General features: G+C 35.9%; 1 long non-coding RNA gene and 1 pseudogene across 1 annotated transcript; one reads left to right on the top strand and one right to left on the bottom strand.

Moving 5' to 3' along the window:
* The first annotated feature begins 784 nt into the window (after nucleotides 1-784).
* LOC128861381 (uncharacterized) lies at nucleotides 785-1,620 on the top strand. Its single transcript, XR_008454369.1, has 2 exons — nucleotides 785-1,006; nucleotides 1,096-1,620. It is a non-coding gene; the product is annotated as an uncharacterized LOC128861381 (long non-coding RNA).
* A 4,630-nt stretch (nucleotides 1,621-6,250) lies between these two features.
* Nucleotides 6,251-14,118, bottom strand: LOC128860882 (glyoxylate reductase/hydroxypyruvate reductase-like; annotated as a pseudogene).
* Between the last annotated feature and the right edge of the window lie 1,309 nt (nucleotides 14,119-15,427).

Raw genomic sequence — 15,427 nt, 5'->3', positions numbered from 1 at the left:
AAAAGTCTTCGCGTTGATGTGTGTGAAACAATGCTTTCAGACTATCAGGACAAGCTCAAATGCATCATTACGGGAGATGAGACTTGGATTTGTGCTTACGACCCTGAAACAACCGACCAATCAAGCGAATATCGTGCTAAAGGCGAGGCCAGACCGAAAAAAGCACGTCAAAGTCGTTCAAAAATAAAGGTCATGATGACAGTTTTTTTCGATTTTCGTGGTGTGGTGCACTATGAATTCCTTCCACCTGGCCAACTGGTAAAAAGGAATATTATTTGAGCGTTATGCGTCGTTTACGTGAAGCAATTCGTCTAAAAAGACCAGAATTATGGTCTCACACTGCACTCGTTCTTCGTGACGATTTCGCCAAAAATTCCACGCATATCTTTCCGCAACCACCGTATTCGCCTGATTTGGCTCCGTGTGACTTCTGGCTATTCCCAAAATTCAAGAGACCACTCCGGGGAACGCGTTTCGAGTCGATTGAGGAGATAAAAGCTGAATCGAAGAAGGTGCTGATGGGTATACCGCAAATGGACTATTTGGCATGTTTCGGGGATTGGAGAAATCGTTGGCATAAGTGTATTTCATCGAGAAGGGATTATTTAGAAGGAGATGAAATTGATTTACAGAATAAATAAAGATTTTTCATTTTTCAACCAAATTCACCTTACTTTTTGCCCACATTATAATTGTTAAGTTACATACTCATCCAACTTAAAGAAAAAATTTAAAAACATACCATAAGGTTTTTCCACTGAGAAATTATAATACAATAGTTTTCAAAAATCATTATCGTTTCTTTCGACTTTCCTTTCATTTAGCGCTCAAACATAAAATCAGTACAGCAAAACTTCCATAAAATAATGAAGAGAAGCCAAAACAGGGGCGTGTGAAGCTCGAGAATGCCACATCTGTAAAACCTTATACAAAAAATAAAAGAAGCAATGCCATTAAACTTCTGAACTCTTCATTGAAAGATGCATTTAATAAAATTGAGTTGCAAGTGAGACTTTGAAAATCGAGTCCAATAAACAAGAAATCCAATTCAGTCTATCAAAGATCAGTAATTCATCTCATCTTTCCAACAATTAGCGAAATACTTACAAGAACATCAAAGAAGCTCCTGAGCAGATCGTTTTAATAACGCCTTTGAACAACAAAAAAAAAACCGGAAAAAATTGAGCGGACAAGACGACGAAATAGGCAACATTTCCAACCAGTTGAAATACCAGTGAAGCAAAACTCTTCTTCCTTTATTCTACAGGCATTAGAGGAGCATTTTGCCGCGCAAATTGAATCAATCGCTAAAATTTTTAGAAGACATTTTCAAATGGCCATGGAAGATAGCAAAAGCGCAGGCATAAAAAACAAGTTCATACATCCAAATTACGAAGAAGATATGGGATATTTTGTGCAACCAACAGATGCATGGTCTCAATGGGAGTTCAAAAAGAAACTAAAAGAAATTCGTGAGAAAGAAATGTTGCGCGTAAATAAACAAAAAAAAGAAATTTTAAAATTTGATGAAAATTTAAAATATTTGGAAAATACACATTTCATAGATGAAAAAAATATTTAAATAAAAGAAATATCAGATATGCTGCGATTCATAAAATATTGATGCATTTCATTCAATAGGGAATTCAAGTGATCTTAACACCACGAGTTGTAAAACAAGTTTGGTTGTTTGGCCGAGCTCCTCCTCCTATTTGTGGCGTGCGTCTTGATGTTGTTCCACAGTTGGAGGGACCTACAGTTTCAAGCCGACTCCGAACGGCAGATATTTTTATGAGGAGCTTTTTCAAGACGGAAATACACGGAGCTTTGCCATTGCCTGCCGAGTGGCGAGCGCTATTAAAAAAATCTTTTTCTTAACATTGGTGTTTCACTGAGATTCGAATCGACGTTCTCTCTGTGAATTCCGAATAGTAGTCACGGACCAACCCATTCGGCTGCGGCAGCCGCCATAGATAGCAATGCTAAATTTAGTGACTATGGTAATGACAACTTAAATAGTAGTAGAAGATAAGCATAGTGTTCATGTGGGCTGAAAAGTCCCGGGGCTAACAAAGAAAACACGTTTTTTTTGTTCAAAATTAGCTTTATTCATGAACGTAATTTCCACCAAGAAAAACACAATCGATCTAGCGCCACTCTAACATTTCAATACCACTTTTGGATAATGATTTATCTTTTAACACAAAATAGGCCTCAGCTTCAGCGATAGCCACTTGCGAGCATTTTTTAGGTCTGCAAACAGTCAGTAGTCGCTGGGAGCCAAATCTGTATGTCTGATTGACTTGTGACACGGTGCGTTGTTTTAATGAAACAAAAAACAGTGAGCAAACGCAACACCCACTTTGAACAGAGCTTTCTCATAGTCAAACTGACTAAAAAAGGGGCAAATAGGGAAACTATGTCTGCCGGCCTTAAAATCAATTTTGACAAGACGAAGGTGATAAGTCTGGCAAATAAGACGGGTGGGTGTGTAAAGATAGCAGGTAACCCTCTCGAAACAGTGGAGGAATTTACATACCTCGGCGGCAGAGTTGCTCCGGGCGGTAACTCGGATGTAAACATAAGCTCCCGAATCGAAAAAACCAGAGGGGCATATGGGATGTTGTACACTGTATGGTGAAACAACTACCTGAGTTCTAGTTTAAAGGTTAGGCTCTTTAAGTCGAATGTGTTGTCGGTACTGCTTTACAGTAGCTTTAGCTGGAAAATCTAAGGATTATATTCCGAATTTTCTGGTCAAAAATATTGCCAAACATGGAATTGTTCCAAAAAGCAAACATGGAGTCGCTAGACATTTGGAATAAAAGACAGAAATGGAAGTGGATTGGTCACACTTTACGCAAGGATGACGATAACATAGCGAAGAAGGCAATGGAATGCAACTCACTCACTGCGAGACGAAGAGAGCTAGGCGGGCTAAGGGAAACCTGGAAAAGAACAGTGGCTCACGAGATAGCTCAACTTGGGTGGAAAATAACGGTTGACAGTATCAAAAACTTTAGAGAACTCCCGGAGAACTAAAATAGTAACAGTAACAGTAACAGTTTAGTATTGTAAGAGGAGTGAAAGTCTTTTATTACCTTTATCAATGATATACAATAGAAAAACTGTGACCATAGTTAAAGTCTGGCTAAGCCTCACCCAAGAGGCTATTCTTATTCAAATTTATGGTTTTTAATTGGAAACGATTTTTTGAAAGACTTTTGATAAGGTTAATAAAATGCCAATAGGTCTATAAGCCTATGTTGCCACTCGTTGGAGGATCGTGAAGAGGAATAATAGGATTAGGAATCGGAATAACATTTGCAGTTTTCCCATAGTTTCGAAAAACAGATAAGTTACGAGAATTAGAGGAAAACCAGTTTTAAGAAAAAACGTATGCTAAGACCGTCCACACAAACAGTATTCGATTGAAAAACACAGTAGCGCCTAACGATTCCATCTTCGATATTCGATGACTGTAAATCCATTGCAAGCCCCGATCGCTTCTGTGCCCAAAACATTGAAATGTTTAAGTAATGTAAGCTGCCGTTACGGTGAATAACGAACGCTATTGAGGCACGCTGACCGAATTGCCAAAGATTAATCAGAGCTATACATCGAGAAAATTTGGTTCCAAAAAGACGGCGTAACTTGCCACACAGCGCGCAACACATCGATTTATTGCAATATTCAACTCATTTGATCGAATGGACTATGTAACTTGTAGCCGCAGGTTTACATATGCCGGATATCATATTAAAAAAAAATAAATGAAAGTAAAAAAAATAAAAATAAAAAAATTATAATAAAAAAATAAAAATAAAAACTATAAAAATAAAAAATTATAATAAAAAAATAAAAGTAAAAAAAAACTATCAAAAAAATATAAAAACTTATAATAAAAAAATGCTTTCCAACAATATGTCTGTTTTGCAGTTTCATTTTAATTTCTCGCGCTCTTAACCCCTTGTCTATAACCAACCTTTTCGACATTGTTCTATAACCGGGGTACCCGGCTACCCACGTCATAAGGTACCTGGGTTGTAATGTGACGGCGTCTTTGGCGTCTATTTCATTTAGTATTCGCTGAGTAGTTGAGAAGTGTAGACGATTTCAGTGTGATTCAAAACAAAAAACCTAATTGAGAAGAAAATGGAAGAACTAGCAAGAAATCGCAAGGTAAACTTATATAAAATTAGAATTTCAATATAAATTTACGACTTTGATGAAAGTAAAAAAAAAAAAGATCTGTAGAGAGGTCAGCGTATTTGGCCGCGTTACTGGGAGATGAGTCAGGCCCTGAGAGTTCCACGTCAGATAGTGAGGATGAAGAGTGGTTTCCGTTAGCGAGAGAACAGTCACAACGTCAGACTGGAATTTCTGACAGTGAAGAGGTACCAGGTGACCGTGATAGCGAAGTCGAGCAAGAGGAAGATGACGACGAGCCTACTGAAGTGGACACATCACATGAATCGGAGCCCTATTTCCTTGTGGCTAAGGACGGTACAAGATGGAATAAAACACCGACTTCCATTCAACGTCAAACTGCAGCTCGAAATGTAATGCGCCAGAGATGTGGCCCTCATCGAAGCACGGAGACATTGTCAATCTTGGCCACTTTCAAATTGATTGTCACGAATGAAATGGTTGATATCATTATACGACACACTAACAGGAAAGCAAACATAGAGTACCAGAGGTATAATGAAGCAAATTCTGGAAAAAGTAAACAGGAAAGATTTGACGCCTACAGAGAAATACAATTGAAGGTGTAATTGGACAACCTCTGGCCCCTCCGACTGCATCGACCAGTCAACATCAACCACAAGCACTCGATAATTCCGGACGAAAAATTGTTGTAGGGTCGTGTTACATATGTTATAAAGGTGAATTTAGAAAGAGGAGGAAAACACGAAAATCAGGCTCAGAATGTAATAAGCCTGTTTGTGACGAGCATTCAAAGTCTAATTGTAAATGTTTTGAATGTTTTAATGTTCAATAAATATTTTTCATATTGTACATTTTTTATCAATAATAATGATTTGTATGTAGTAATTCTAGATACCCTTTCTCCAATTTTTCAGTTTCAATATTGATTTTATTACAATTACAGCATGAACAATACACTGGAATCAAGTGGGTACCCGCGTACTCTGGTTATTGAACAAGCGCGTTAATTAGTTTGACTCCCAGGAATCAAATGCTATTTTCATAAAAAAAAAGTTGAAAGCATAGATCGATGTAAAATTGGCCAAACAACGAGGATCCGGGCGGAAAAAAAAATTTTATCAAGCAGTGAATTGTACTATCTCTAAGATGGAAAAGGGCACCCGGGTGCCCGGTTAGTGACATAAGGGTTAAAAAACACTGATTTATACATACACCCGCTCCTCAGTCTATTCTTCAACCATCTGTGTACCGGAGTTGAGACATTTTCACTAGGATGTTTCTTCAGCATTCTCGGACGGGGAATACGACTAGGAATTTAAAATTGAAGCTGTTTTCTTTACTCATTTATTCACAAAACTGGCACCTTGCCAACTCATTAAGTTTTTCTTGAATACTTGATTTGCCTGCTTATCATCAAAAATACCGGCACCAACAAAAATTCTAAGTTGCTGCTTTTTCGAGGCTACTGCTTGTATAAAATTGGCGGTTGTGAAGGCAAGAAAGTTCAAGAATTATTATTGGGTAACCGTTGATTCTTAATTTCATAAAGTGGGCCTTCACTTTTGGGTGGATAAGTATGGGTGTATTGGTTTAGTTTCATTTGAAAGCTCTAAATCTACAGAAAAATACCTGCTTTGGCTTTTTATAGAATCCATGGAACCACCATGGAAAAGCTCCCAGCCATACCACTCTGGCACTCCTCAAGTAGCACTAAAGCGCCGTTTTGATACCATTATGAGACCACCAACAGGCAGACATCTACAGCCAGCCAGAGCTGTTGATACAATATAATAGGGAAGATTGAGAAGAAAGGAGCACCCAGCCATCCGAAATGTAAAAAGTAGGTACTGATTTTCCAGCAAAATTTGTATACCTTTATAATTACTGCCTTTGTTTCCAATTGATTGACCAGTTGCAGTAATTGCAAAATATTTTGCTTAATTCACTTTTGCGCTGAGGTGTGAAATTTATGCAGTTTTTAATATATATTTTATTACAACGCGGCAGCATATTTTACACAATTAAATATACACACTTTCAAGCGTATTGTTAGGTGAGCTTTATGAAAAAACAAAAATCATTTTATCCATAGCGATTTAACACCCGAGAGCATTGGTTCGCCAGCAAGTCCCCGTAAAATATTATGCGCCGCTTTGACAGCCAATTCAGTGCGAGTGCGTCCGGTGGCGGAGCCCAAATGAGGGAGAAGAACTGAAAGGAGAAAAGAAAATAGAGTTAAAATATTTGATACTAATAAAAAACAATTTTTCATCAAATAATAAAAAAATATTTTTAATTTTTGCTATAAATATTGCTCTGCTAGTAGGGCTAGTAAGAAAGTAATATCGATTTTTACAAATACAGTGAAAAGAGTTAGTTTTGTGTTGTGATTTTTGCCTCCGATTGGTCTATCAATGCAGAAATTAACAGTAGTGGTTGAAAACCGTTTTTTTCAAAATATTCTCCGTGATCATCAATACACTTTTGCATTCGTTTGAACCAATTTTCGAGGTACTTTGTCCAGTTTCTAGGATGTTTTTTAATTTGGACCATTTTTGCCAAAAATGCCAATTACTGCTCGTCATGCTAATGGCTCATCCTCGGCAATCTCAAGGTATGTAACAGATCGCCACGACCAATCATTTTGCGTTCCCATGACCGTCGGATCTACATTACCGGAACGACCCGGATTTATATCCGGTCAAGGACTGTCACTCCAGCTGCATTTTCTGTCCATGAATGGGGAATGTTTATACTGCTACAACAACAACAACCACTCATTGTATCAGTTTTTTATGGTGTTAAGCGATGGTGTTTGCTCGCTGCATACACATTTTAATTCATCGATGCATTCCTGCCTTATGAACCCACGTCGAAAATTGTGAAAAATAATCACTCGAAAACGTTCACGGCTGTTAGCTCAGTGTCTATTTAAATTAACACGCAGTACAAAAATGTATATCTTCGAAACCCATAGGACTTCACTGATCTAAATAAATATTTGTGGTTTGGTATGCATCGGTAACAACAAATGTGGACCAAATCAGAGGCATAATTTGGTATCTGTGAAGCTATGCAAGTCGACCCTCCTTTGAAGAGAATCTGTACTGCAAGTAATTATGGTCCAAGCGTAATGAACCAGTTCAAGCCACAATCAAAAATTGAATTGCAACAAAATAGGGTTTTAGGCATTATCTTTTGGGATTACAAAGGCGTTACGTACTTTCAGCTAGTCCCCCTTCAGTCCTTTTGCAGTCAGCTCCGCATTATCGGACTTTAGCTTCAGCAGCGTACCGCAGAAATATATCAGCATTGCTTTTTATGTTGTTGCAAAGAATGAAGCAAACATTTTATTGTTCATTGGGTAAAACTAATGAAGCTGGAGAAAGCAGTCAGATCAAAATAGTTGATTCAGATAATGAAAGGTCTCCGAAATCTCTGGGTGTCGATGGTAAAATAATGGAGCTTGGTTGTGAATCAAGCTGGGGCTGACCTTATCTCAGTAAATCATTTACATATTTCGCGGTTTCCCAAATGCTAAGAATACAGAAACTTTCATGAATGAACATGACCTACAAGACTCCTGACATCAGCGGTCCTTATTTCTCAAAAACTTGCGGCACCATAGGTCCTTATTTCTTTCGAAATGATGAAAAAGCTGCCGTTAATCAGCTAAGCATCGATTGGTTCCAATAAGACGGCGCAACTTGCCATAAAGAGTGAAAATACATTTTAGACAAATCTTACAATCAACCAAGCAAGCAAAACGAAAAATGTAAAGTCTGTTTTAAAATTTTTTTTTTTAACTTGAAATAACTTCCCATGTAAATTGGTGACAATGGTTGGTAAGTCAGAAGAAGCTTGTAGAATATAAACAAAAAATTGCGAGTAAAAACATTGCGTCAAGAATAGCAAAAATTTGCATTTCACACATAAGTAATATATCGTCCCCTTAGTATAACAATAGCCTATGTGCTCATAGGCTATTATTTTTTTATTGAATTTTTGGATTCTCCATCGTCGATTTTATATGTGGTCATAATTTTCTCAAATTCTAGTTCCACAAAGTGGGTCAGAACGTCAGTCAAAAAATAATAAATATTTACAGACATATCGAGATTTGAGTGAGAGCTACTTTCGACAAAAAGTTTGAAATTAATTTTCTCAAAACATCAAAAAATTTATAGGCTATTTTAATACTAAGGGGACGATATATACAATACTATGAATATCCATTCCAAATTACCGAAATTTTACCGAATTAAGTTTTTTAACAGGTGGCAACCCCATTCAAACACATACTCAAATTAATTATTTTATTAACTTATTTCGTTTAACACCCATATATTAGTATTTGAATTAACTTCTTTATTAAATTGAACTAACAGCCTTTTCAAAGAGGTGGCAATATGTCTAAAAATATTTTATAAAATAGATCTTTTAAATTCCCCGCATATGAGACCTACATTTCTTTCGTTATTTAACTTGAAGTATTTCATTCAATAAATTTAATTTTTTAACACCTGGCAACCATATTCAAAAATATATTCGAAATTAAGATCTTTTAAGCCTCTTTCATTTGACACCCATACTGAATTATTTTAATTATTTATTATTAGTTATTTAATTCATTGAACGTTAGTGTTTAACAGGTGGCAACCCTATTTCAAATTATATTTAAAATAAAGGTTCTTCATATTTATTTCGTTTGAAACCCATATATATTTACTTAAATTAGCGTATTTATTAAATTTAATTAACAGCCCTCTCAAACAGGTGGCAATATCTCCAAAAAAAATATTCTAAACTTGGCGCTTTTAAATTTCTTTCATTTGCCAACCATACTGAGTTATTTATCTTTAGTTATTTAAGTCACTGAATTTAATTTTTTAACAGGTGGCAACCCTGATTAAAAATATATTCAAAATAAATATTGCATAAGCTGTTTTTGCTTGACACCCATATATTAGTATTTCAGTTAATTTATTTATTAAATTGAGTTAGCAGCCCTTTGAAGTAGGTAGCAATATCTCCAAAACCATTTTCTAAACTAGGCGCTTTTAAATTCCTTTTCTTTGCAACCCATGCTGAATTGCTTATCGTTAGTTATTTAATTCATTGAATTCAATTGTTTAACATGTGGCAGCCCTATTCAAAAACATATTTGAAATTAAGATTTTTTAATCCTCTCTCATTTGACACCCACATTGAGTTATTTTAATTATTAAACATTAATTATTTAATTTATTAAATTTATTTTTTTAACGGATGGCAACCCTATTCAATAATATATTCGAAATTAAAATTTTTTAATTCCCTCCCATTTGACACCCACACTGAATTATTTTAATTAATTTTTATGGATTATTTAATTCATTGAATGTTGTTTTTAACAGATGGCAACCATATTCACAAATATATTCAAAATAAATATTTGGTAAGCTTATTTCTGTTCACACCCATATATTAATATTTTAGTTAAATTATTTATTAAAGTAAATTAACAGCCCTTTCAAACAGGTGGCAACACCTCCAGAAATATCTTCTGAGCTTAGTCTTTTAAATTTCATTTAATTGATACCCATACTGAATTATTTTATTTATTAAATATTTAATTCATTGAATTTAATTGTTTAACAGGTGGCAACCTATTCAACACTATATTTGAAATTAGGATTTCTTAAACCTGTGTGTTTTGCTACCCATATTGTAGCACATCATTTATTTTATTATTTTAACTTCAAACCAATCTTTCAAACAGGTGGCAGCCCTCTTCAGAAATATTTTCGAAACCTCTCTTAAACCTGTCGTTTGACACCTGCAATTGAATATTTTATTTAGTTTATTAATTCAGTTTAATTTTACTCTATTAACAAATGACAACTCTCTACAAGTCATAAACTATTTGCTTGCAAAATTTCACGAAAATCCGTTCACTCGCGCTCATGTGATTGAGTCATAAGCCCACAAACATACAAACTTTCGCAGTTATAATCTTATAATTATTTTAATTTATACTAAGCAAATTAGAAATACATATCTATATACTCAGATAGAAAAAAATTGGAGTGCCTTCTTATCTTGGCGCTTGACGCTTGGCGCACAAAATATGAATAAAAAAATAAAAAAAATTGAAACATAGTCTAACCAAATTTCACAACTACATATGTATGTGCATACATATATGCGTTTGCTAAATTACCACTCGAACATTTTAATATATGTTTTTGAAATTTAGTTGAAAATGTTTCGAAAAGTTTAAGTATCCCAGTTGACATTTTGACATATGTCACTTAAAGCTGTTCATAATTAGTGCAGAAAGCATTTTGTATTGGTAGTAGTAGAGTTTTTCCAACTAGAACAAGTGGTTATACATACACATGCACAGATAATTTATGTACAACCCAGATACCGAAAACATCCAAAATTGAATCATCCCTTTTGATAAGATTGTGACAATTATTTGCAACACTTTGTTACTTGATAACGAAAATAGTTTATGAACACCAACAGACTATCACCTTTCGTACTTAAGACTAGTTTAGAGTGCTTTAAAGAAGTATAGCACAGGGACTTATTGATACATTTTGACAGGTTATTTGTTTCTTAAACAAATTATTATTTTATTTTATTTTACATTGCGACTAGTTACAAAGACAAATTTTATTAACTAACGAGCAATTTGCTTAGAATTAAAAAAAATTAGGTATGTATATATAACAATTAACGCTATGGTGTGGTTAGTACATTAAGTCTTTGGGCTTCTCCAATTAACTGGATTAACAAGAACAGAGGCCTCCGTATCAACGTGGTTTTTTAATCTTTCATCGTGGGCTTTTGCTATCTTTTTTATTGTGTCTGCCCCCGAGTCAATATTTAGGTCGTGTTCAAGATCGGAGCTACGGATATATGTATGTACCACGGAGCACCGACTGCGCATTTAATAATTATTTTGGAGCCTTTGCATAGATTGAATGTTACTTTGGCTGGAGCAGCCCCATAACTGTGCGCCGTAGGACCATACAGGCCTCAGAATTTGTTTATATACAATCATTTTATTATTGGTGGATAGCGCTGATTCCTTTCCCATAAGCCAATACATATTTTTGTATTTTAATTCTATTTCTTCTTTCTTTTTCTCTACATGGGCGTTCCATCTTAGCTTGGCGTCTAGAGTCATGCCCAGATGTTTTGAGTATGGAACCTGTCTACCATTTAAATATATTGGAACATATTGGATTTTGTTTTGGGTGAAATTTATATGCACAGACTTGCATCCATTTAATTTAATATGCCATTTATTGGTCCAGTCATATAGGTATTTCATTTATGGCTAATTGTAATTGTGATGTCGGTGTGTTTTCCGTGTTTCCTATCGAAAGAATAGCTGTATCGTCGGCAAAAGTAGCTGTTACGCAGTTTGAATTGCATGGCAGATCGTATGTAAAGAGCAAATACAATAAAGGGCCAAGTACGCTTCCCTGGGGAACCCCTGCTTTGATTGGTTTGAGACATGAATATGAATCTTCTTGTTTTACTCTGAAGTAACGATCGGATAAATACGAATGTAGGATGGTGAAGTACTGCTTGGGTAGCAACGCATTTATTTTCTTCTGTAGCCCATAGTGACATACTTTGTCGAACGCCTTGGATATATCAAGGAATACCGGAGAGCAGGTTTTTCTTTCTTCAAAAGCATTTTCTATTATTCGCACTATCCTATGTACTTGATCGATAGTCGAATGCTTCGTGCGGAATCCAAATCGGTGCGTCGGTATAATTTTCTTGCTTTTAATTATTATGTTGATCCTTTTGATTAACAATTTTTCCACCATTTTCGATAGTATTGGAAGAAGCGAGATAGGCCTGTATGATGTTACATCGTGAGCATCTTTACCTGGCTTATTGAACATAACGACTTCCGCTGTTTTCCAATATATTGGAAAATATTTTAGCTTAAATGTGGTGTTGACGATATTCGTCAATACAGCAATAATAGTGTTCGGGAGCTGTTTCAATATGTCAGCAGTAATAAGGTCGTAGCCTGGCGGGTTTTTTATCTTTAGATATGAAATTTCTTCTATTATTTCGTCTTGTGAAGCCGGAGGGATCTCATTTATAGCATTGCTATCGCCGTCGTGATCCATATTATCAGCCATTACCGATCCATATTGTGTGAAAGTCTCCTCCAGGTAGTTTACGAATGTATCTGCTTTTTGTTTATTTTTTTTGGCCCACTTATTGCCATGTATCTTGATGGGTGTGTTCTGAGATAACGGTTGATTTAATTTTTTTGTACATTTCCACAAACAAATTATAAAAAAAAATTTATCAAAAAATATGGTTCATTCTACAACAAGAATCATATAAATCCAAGTTTCAAACTTTGCACAAATTTAAAAACAATTTAAAAAATTTTCATCGAAAATTCACACTTCTTAATGAGAATTTCCAGAAAAAATTTCGGTTATGCACTTTTATAGTCCACTTAATTTTATTCATGCAATTTTTATTTTTTTGCTGACGGTGTTAGGTGTTTTCTTTCACAGAAAAAAATTTTAAGAATAACGAAGAAAATGCACAAAACTATTAGCAAAAAACGAAAAATGTCCAAAAATTAAAGTGATTTTTAGACCACTTCAAATTTGAGTTACAAAGCTGCATACGCGAAATATTTCTAAAGTTTCTAATTAAAAAGCTTGAAAATTGTCAATTAGTGACTTGTCAATTAGTGCCTAAGCTGTAGTTATTACTCGTACCAAAATTAATAAAAAAAATACAAATAATAAAATTGACAAAAAAATTTAGAACTGGCAAGCGCATTTTTACCAACTTATTACTTTTTCTCGAAAAAAATCGAGCTATAAAAACTTTATATTAAATCCAGATACGAATTGATTGATAATTCAAATTAGGTCATGACTCCATAACGCATTTTGTACTCACCAAGGTTTGGTAAACTCAACATTGGATCATTGGAGGGTAGTGGTTCAGGTGTCATCACATCCAAGCCTGCAGCGAATATTTGAATTTGTTCTCAAAGCTTCATACAAATCCGGCTGATTTACAATACCTAAAAATATGGTAAGATATTCATGTATTAGCAAATGTATGCCTACTCGCACCTTTCAGCACTGATTCGCTGCTCACCTCCACGCCCAATATTCACTAGCACAGCAGTCTTCTTCATTTTGCCAAAAGCGGTGGCATTGAAAAACGCCAGCGGTCTCGTTGGTTAAGGGCGTTGCAATAATTACGAAATCACTCGCCGCTAGCATCGTATCAAAATCGACTTTTTGCGCATTATATTCTTGCTCAATTTCAGGCGCCACACGACGATGAGTCGTATAGAGTACGCGTTCAATGTCGAAGCCCTTCAGACGCTTGGCAATGATTTGTCCAATACCGCCAATACCGCCAAAACCTTAGAAACCCACTACAGAGTCGCGCAAATCGCGACCCAACATCCAGTTGAGGTGGAAGTTCTCCCAGGGGCCGCTAGTGTCGATATGAGATTTCAGGTAAAATTTTAAATAAAATTCATCTACACCAATATAAAAGTGCTTACGTTTCAATCTTTAGTCGTCCTTCGTGGAAGCGACGCGCTGCTGCAGCGTCATTAAACGCGACGGGCGTGTGACCGAGTGGTATCTTACGTCGCTTAAGCTCGGTCACATCCACAAAATCTATGCCTCCCGACATGGTGGAAATCGATTTGAGTTGCGGACCTGACGCATCTAACACATCTGCTTTGAGCGGCTTATGGCCAGCCCAAAATATGGCGTCTACACCTTTAGCCTTCTCTAAAATTTCTGAACGCTCAGTTGGCAAAGTCTTACAAATGGTCACCTCACAGTTGCGCTCCAACAGATCGATAGCCTCTCGTGGCGCTTCTGGGTGTGTGACCAAAACTTTATATTTCTTCTCACCGGACATTTTACCTGTGTTTTCGTCGTAGTGAGTGGAAAGATAAGTAAACTTTATAGCACCAAAATTTTATTCAAGCCAAAATTAGGAATTAAACGCAAGTATAAAAATTTTTTTTGGGGGGGAAAATGTTCACTTTTTTGTTAAAAATTTGTGGGGAAAATTATTTATTTATAATATATTTTGAAACAACTGCCAACCTCAAGATTCCCTAACCTTTTCGAGTTATAAATAAAAAAAATAAATAATTGGCGCGTACACTTCTGTTAGGTGTTTGGCCGAGCTCCTCCTCCTATTTGTGGTGTGCGTCTTGATGTTGTTCCACAAATGGAGGGACCTACAGTTTCAAGCCGACTCCGAACGGCAGATATTTTTATGAGGAGCTTTTTCATGGCAGAAATACACTCGGAGGTTTGCCATTGCCTGCCGAGGGGCGACCGCTATTAGAAAAATGTTTTTATTAGTTTTGCTTTCACCGAGATTCGAACCAACGACCTCTCAGTGAATTCCGAATGGTGATCACGCACCAACCCATTCGGCTACGGCGGCCGCCAGTTATACTACATTAAAATATAGGGTGAGCCATATAGCGTTTGCTTTTTGAACCACCTTTTGTTTTGAGAATGGTAACACAAATGACATGCCAAATGTGCTCATAATTTACTTAAAGGTTTGGCATTTACGAAATGGGACGCTATACGCTTGAACAAAATTGGGAAATATTGAAAACCTACTTCCAAAGTGGTGAGTCTTCTTCTTCTTCCGCGGTTTCAGTAAATGGCGAGCGTTACCGTGACATGCTCAACGAGCTTTTGTTTCCAAAAATTGAAGAGAATGACATGGACGACATTTGGTTTCAACAGGACGGTGCAACTTGTCACAGTGCCAAAGTTGCACTCGAACTTTTGGCTTCCGTTTTTGAAAACCGAATAATCAGTCGAAATTCCGATACCAATTGGCCGCCTCGGAGCTGTGATTTAAGCCCGTTGGACTATTTTTTGTGGGAAGCCGTTAAGGACAAATCCTATGCGAACCATCCAGAGACGATTGACGCTTTAAAACACGAAATGCCATTTCAGTTGCCATTCATGAAATTGGAGCCCAAACAATCGAAAATGTGCTTAAAAATTGGGTTGATCGAATGCCCTACTGTAAAGCCAGTCGTGGCAGTCATTTGAACGATATTATTTTTCATTCATAAATCAATGTTCAGTCTTCAAAATAAAAAAAAGTTTGAAAAAATATTGATTAGTTTTTTTTTATAGCCGATTCAAAAAGCAAATTTTACATGGCCCACCCTATACATACGAATACAACGTAACAGTTA

This window comes from Anastrepha ludens, chromosome 4 (assembly GCF_028408465.1).
Source record: "Anastrepha ludens isolate Willacy chromosome 4, idAnaLude1.1, whole genome shotgun sequence".
Taxonomy (NCBI): Eukaryota; Metazoa; Arthropoda; class Insecta; order Diptera; family Tephritidae; genus Anastrepha; species Anastrepha ludens.
Note: the sequence above shows the minus strand (reverse complement) of the source record. Positions and strands in the feature narration are given on the sequence as shown.